At 39.3% G+C, this 6,822-nt stretch overlaps 1 pseudogene; it reads right to left on the reverse strand.

Annotated features, from left to right (window-relative positions):
- Window positions 1-1,453: 1,453 nt before the first annotated feature.
- On the reverse strand, window positions 1,454-1,572 carry LOC118149630 (5S ribosomal RNA; annotated as a pseudogene).
- Between the last annotated feature and the right edge of the window lie 5,250 nt (window positions 1,573-6,822).

Below are 6,822 nucleotides of genomic sequence, written 5' to 3' on the forward strand. Positions count from 1 at the left end.
TTTACTCTTCATCTTTGGCCGTATCTAAATCTTTGATCTTTGTGCTGAGTTTGTGATGGTTAATTTTGCATGTCTGTTTGCTAGGCCGTGGCACCCACATATTTGGTCAAATGCCAGTCTCAATGTTGCTGCAAAGGTATTTTTTAGATGAGATTAACATTTAAATTAGTTGTCTCTGAGTAAAGCAGATTACACTTCATAATGCGGTTAGACCTCATCCTATCAGCTGAAGGTTTCAAGAGAGAGCACAGAGGTTCCCTAAGGAAGAGGATTTCTGCCTCCAGGCTACCTTCAGATTCAAGCAGCAACATCAGCTGTCTTCCCTGCCCACCTATTCTGCAAACTTCAGATTCACCTACCCTCACAATTGTATGAGCCAATTCCTTAAAATAAACCTCTCTGTGTAATACATATAAACACATCCTATTGGTTCTGTTTCTCTAGAGAACACTGACTAATACAGGGTTGATTATATTTAAAACAATAACCATAATTTCCATTGTAATGATTTTCATTGTATTTTTATCAATACATTTTCACTGAAATGACTGTGAAAATAGCAATCACTGCTGAACCAACTAGTATACTAGGATCACATATTTTCACCACAAGTACAAAAGGATAATTTCTGTATTACTTGAAGAAAAGCATGTCTGGAGTCCAAGAGAAAAGGATTCTATTTTCTCACTGTCCACCTATGACTTAAGCTAATTCCACATTTTAATTTGTTTCATATTAGGACAATGATTTTTCTTACGTCCATTTTATTTCCTAGAGTTTCTAATTGCCTTTCTTTTTTCTTGTTAACAGAAAACATGTGTTTTCTCTCCAAGTCACTAATGTCATTTAGGCCCTTGCTCACTCTGTCTGTTGCTAAAAATTAATCTTCTTATGCTTCTTGGAGTCCATTGACTTCCTGTTGGAATTTAAACCATTTTTTTCTAGGCCTGAAGCAGTTGTCATTCTGAATTTCTTTGAAATGCACTCCTAGATTCAATCAATTATTTTTAGTAACTCATATCCTTCTCATTTTTTCATCTTTGTTTTGCCAGAGTCTACACTTAAGTGACTCCTTCACAAAGAATACACCAAAGTTATCTAATTATTTGTAAGTGTTATTTTGTGCTCACATTTTATTGATAACTTGTCTGCTATAAAATTCTAGGTTCCAAAGAATGCATCCAGGGAATTTTAAAGGCATTGCTTTATTGTCTTTGTTTAACAACATTTATGGAACGCCATGGGTTTGAACTAGCGTCCTGCACTAGGTCCCAGCAGACAAAAGCAAACCAGAGTGGAGTCACTCGTGCTAAGTGCTGTGTAATCAAACTGAACTTTGAAACCAGCTGTTTTTCCAAAACACAGGAGAATCCAGTCAACCTGAATGAGTTTAATAAGGAAGTTCTCTCTGTTTTATTTATTTATTTATTTTTAATTTTAATATTTTTTAAAAAGCCTACAGAACCCAGTATTCCCCAATCGTCTCCCATCCAAATACTAACCAGGCCCAACCCTGCTTAGCTTCTGAGATCAGACAGCATCAGGTACATTCAGGGCGGTATGGCTGCAGACTAGTCTGTTTTAAGGAAACTAACAAAAACAGCCACTTCTCTTTTCGTTCTCTGTTTCTGCTTTCTTCAGCCCTTTTCTGCCTATTAAGCTGACCTCTTCTGTTCAGCTCACTGGAACAGTCATTCTGTCCACTAGAGTGTGGTACTGCCCAATTGTAGAACTGAAAATAGAAGCCAGTTCAATCTTTAACTAAATTTGTGTGATTTTATTTTTTGACATCGCCTAACAGCCATTGTTGCTGAAGATAAATACATTTCGTGTAATTTTTTTTTTTTTTTTTTGAGGCGGAATGTTGCTCTGTTGCCCAGGCTGGAGTATAGTGGCACGATCTCGGCTCACTGCAACCTCTGCCTCCTGGGTTCAAGTGATTCTCATGCCTCAGCCTCCCGAGTAGCTGGAATTACAGGATTCCACCACCACACCCAGATAATTTTTGTGTTTTTAGTAGAGAAAGGGTTTTGCCATGTTGGCCATGGTGGTTTCGGACTCCTGTCCTGAAGTGACCCACCCACCACAGACTCCCAGAGTGCTGAGAGTACAGGCATGAGCCATTTCTCCTCCCTTTGTAGGTTATCCCCTTACCCAAGCTAGAAGCTTAAACAACCTATTTGTCCTTGCTGTTGTAAAATTTTATTCATTCTTTTAATGCAAAGATTTTTATCTCTCAGTTCTGGAAAAATATTCCCCATTCTTTATCTGATAATTACTCAATCTTCTCTTTTTAAATTTACCAAATTATTACTCATCTATTTGATCTCTACATTGATCCCTTTGTCTGTTTCCCTCAAGTGCTCTTCCAATTTTTCTGTTTTTATTTCAGTCACTGTAGACAACATTTTTAACAGAGTTCTTGTTATTCTCTGGTGTCTTATAAAAGTCATAACTTTTTGTCAGTTTTCTGAAGATAGCAATTATAATTTTTTTAAAGAGCAGTATGTGTCTTGAATTTCTGCTTCTTCCCAAGCGAGTAATTCTCTTTAGCTTGATCTTTTCTTGTGCTGGTATTTTTTCTCATACGTCTAGTATTGTTTGGTTATCTGCATGTGTTTGGGAGTCGGGAGCTGGATATATTTTTCCAGGCAGTGGTGTGCTTCCCTCTGCTGTCTTATTTGTAGGTCTGCTTTCCCCCCATGGTCCCTCTCTGAACAAGAAGTCAGCTTGGAGCTTGGTATAGCTAGGTGGGGAGTATGTCTTCGTGTGATGGGCTCCAGGTACCAGAATGGGAAGAATTTGATTTGAGGTTCCTGCACAGGCCTTAGCTGCCCTAGTTTTCCCAAGACAAGTGATTTAATTTGGTGAGAGAACTGAGAGTTCCAGGCATTTGCAGAGCAACATGCTGGCCAAGAGAATGAAACCCCACCGCATCCTCCGCACGCGCCCCCTGCATTTACCTCCAAGCTGAGCCTGTGCCTTTCACAGTTTCACTGAGAAGCTTGCTTTCCTTTCTTCTGTTCACCATCCTACATGCTCTTGGCTGCTGTTTTTTCGTTTGGTTTTATCCAGCAGTAAACGTCCATCTTCCTCTACCCTCCAGACATTGATAATCTGTCATTCATTCTTTTCACTACATGGAGCTGATTTATTTTTTAAAATCATTTCATTGGCTGCTTAAGAAGGAGGGAAAGAAGCAGTTGTTCTCAGCCTGCCCCTTTAAACCAAAAGATTTTTGTCCTCTTTTATCTTCCATTCTATTCTGTTCTTTTCCTCTCTTCTCCTTGTAGTTTCATTCTTTTCTTCTAAGGTTTATCTGTTCCTATAGTTACTAGGATTAAAACCAAAGTATCTTATTTTTGCTTTATTTAAAACTTCTGACTGTCCTTTCTGAAAGAAAAAATAGTCAGAATGAAGAAAATATAAATAAGATTGAGTTTTGGCACAGGCTAGTTTTGGTAGTTTCATGTTAATGAAACTATGAGAGGTATGCAAGCAGGAGACTTTTTGTGAAAATAAATGCAACAGGCTGAGGACATGGGCGAAGGAAAGAAGGCTCTGACTTCATTGTTTTGTTCCAAAAATGTCTTCAAATTGTATTTACTTTTGCGAAAAGACAACATTTAGTGCCACATGTAGTTTTTTTCCATGTGAAAGTGATGTCGACCTTGAACATTCTATTCTATATTGTCCCATTAATGGCTGATTATCAGAGGAAGTTCATGGATTTCAAAGACGTAATCATCAATTCATACCTTCTGGGGAAGGGGACAGCATATGCAGCATTCAAAGGAATTGTGAACATACACTATTGTGGGGGATTGGAGTGTTCTGCAGCCATGTAGTCCCTGGGACTTTCTCTTCTTTCTCATATTAATTTTAAAAAGCTACGTTTTCAGCCAGGCATGGCACGTCATGCCTGTAATCCCAGCACTTTGGGAGGCCAAGGCAGGCAGATCACCTGAGGTCGGGAGTTCAAGACCAGCCTGACCAACATGGAGAAACCCCATCTCTACTAAAAATATAAAATTAGCCAGATGTGGTGGTACATGCCTATAATCCCAGCTATTTGGGAGGCTGAGACAAGAGAATCGCTTGAACCTGGGAGGCAGAGGTTGCGGTGAGCAGAGATTGTGTCATTGCACTCCAGCCTGGGCAAGAAGAGTGAAACTCCATCTCAAAACAAAAAAGCTACGTTTTCACAGTCAATCTGTGCTAATGCTGGACACAGAGAACCACATCTTCATTACTCCAATGTTAAGAAGGTTTTCAATTTTCATCTGTAATCTGTAGCTTCACCCCAAGCACTGCATAAATACGGCTAAATCTCTCTATCACTGATATTCTATGTCACAAGTCAGACTCCAGGTGATCATAGTTTCTTAACCTATCCCACTTATATGCCTCATTTCACTGAATCATCATCACATTCCTGCCTACCGAGAGTTTGGGTCTCTCCAGGAACTAACCCTGTTGAATAAGCGCAAGGACCCCGATTTGATCTTGATTGAGGATTCAGTACTATCAGTGCCTCATGGAGAGATAACTGAAGAATGGCATGAGACCCTGATCGACCTCATTTTCTTCCACTGTTGCTGCTATTAGTGCCATGTGATGAAGTTCAGAACAGGTGAACTTTTTTTTTACTTTTTGGCATGTTGGAATGCAATTTAGAATGTTTACTAAAATGTTAATTATATTGCCAATGTTTTGATAATGTTTATCATTGTTTATAATACTAAAAAATATTTTTGAATGAAATCATTCTAATGTCAGTCTAAAAATAAAGTATGGAAAGAACTGAAATACAATTGCATTGTGGAATACTATGTTGCAGATTTTAAAAATTCTACATAGAGATGGATATGGACATATTCTGTGTGTGTGTTTGTGTGTGTGTGTGAGAGAGAGAGAGAGAGTGTGTGTGTGTGTGTGTGTGTGTGTGTAAAGATAACCAAGAAACACTGGAAAGGGTGGAAATGGAATCCATAGATTCTATTATTTTCACTGGAAAAGTTCAAAGATCCAAAGATTGGATCCAAGATTCCAATGTTTCAAATAGTCCCAAGACATTTCTGTTACTAACCTATAGAACTAATTTGCAGAATTCAACATGCAGAATGTGAATATTTATGTCAAAACAAAAGAGAAGGGGGAAAGCAAAACTACTAATTTTCCAGTGAGAGGAAGTAGCTAACAACTGACCGGCCTCCCACTGAGAGTACCTAGAAAAGTCGGAGTTAAAATACAGAGTAAAAAAACACATAAAATGCAGAGTTGGTGTGTTTAAAGGCAGCGGAGAGCTGCTAGGTCAATAAGAGCTAGAGTTAAGAGGAAATATGAAAGTTGGGCAGAGTTGATTCTGCAGCTGCTTTTAGCACAAAGCAATTGCCAATTCTGAACACAGACGAAAGGGTGAGAATCAGGGCTTTCCCCTCCAAAGGGCTATAGTCGGGGAACAAATCAGCAGAGCCTCTGGCCGAGTCTCAGGCAGGCTCAGTCACACAGTCTGTGCTTTCCTTAGGTCATCTGCCATATTTGTGGGCTAACTGAGGTGGCACACTAAAATCCTAAGCAAAAACTCTCTGAAAAGCAGAGTGGAGTTTTGAATGGTTTCATGAGACAGAGATTATATTTTGCAGCCCACGAAGGGGGTGGGTTAGAAAATTCTCCAGGCAAACCCTAGAGGACCAGAATCAATCAAGAGATGGAGAGAACCTTAGAAGAGACCCATTGTGAGCCAAATGGAAGTGGTAGCAAATCATTCTCAAATAGATATTTATGCCACGAGTGATTGCTTGAATGGCAAGGCAAGCAGACACCTGCAATTCTGGGGCAGGAGGTAACAGGACATTTCCTGGTTTGATCTGCCTTGGTAGGTGGCACAGACAACTTCTCTTGCCTCATTAGCCACCCACTATGAAGAAATAACAGCTGTGCCCTTATTCCTGGGAACAAATGGCCAGATTATCCAGTCCTTTGGGTATGCGTGGAGCATCTCAGAATATTGACCTTCCTCTCAAAATTTCTGTAAATATGACCTGCCTCTAGCAGGCTTAGAGGGATGAGTTTTCCAAACAAGACCCAAGTGAGCCTCTTTGATGCATACTTTGAGTTTAGTGTCTGCTCACACTGACAATCAGAGATAACACCGATTATAGATGAAGATGCTAGTTGACAATGAGAATGAGAAGAGACTGTGCTTTCCAAAATAAAGTGCCCAGTTCTTAAAGATTTAGACATTCTTATCTTTATGTTTTCAGATGATAAAATGAAGCTTAAGAGACATTAAGAAACATACGACTGTTATGTAGCTACTGGGTAGATGCGGGAGTTCAACTCTGATTTCAGAATCATGTCTTTTTCTGTTGCAAGTGTTGGGTATCATAAAAATTTCAGTCATGCTCACATTCCAAATCTTGCATGAAGCCTGTAAAGCGGCAAGAATTGAAGGCACTAAAAAGGAAGTGAAATTTAACAGTGAAAATGAGGAAAGATTTTTGCATGTTGGAGACGGTGAAAACTGGGAGGAAGGGTTTGATCTAAGCATATCATTTAGAACATACTAAGTTATGCTGAGGAGCAAATAATCCCCAAAATTCAGGGGCTTCAAACCTGAATTTAAAATAAACAAAGGCTTATTTTTTCCCCATACTGCATATCACCATGGGTCAGCTAGGTCCAGTTGTGTTTTCAGGAGCCAGAATAATCCAGCAGCCACTATTGTGAAATATTCAAATATTCTGGTCACCAGGACAAGCATTAAAAAAGGCTTGGGAAAATACACGTTGGGTCTTCAGCACACATACCTCACAATAA

The sequence above is a fragment of the Callithrix jacchus genome, chromosome 19, assembly GCF_049354715.1.
Source record: "Callithrix jacchus isolate 240 chromosome 19, calJac240_pri, whole genome shotgun sequence".
Classification (NCBI taxonomy): Eukaryota; Metazoa; Chordata; class Mammalia; order Primates; family Cebidae; genus Callithrix; species Callithrix jacchus.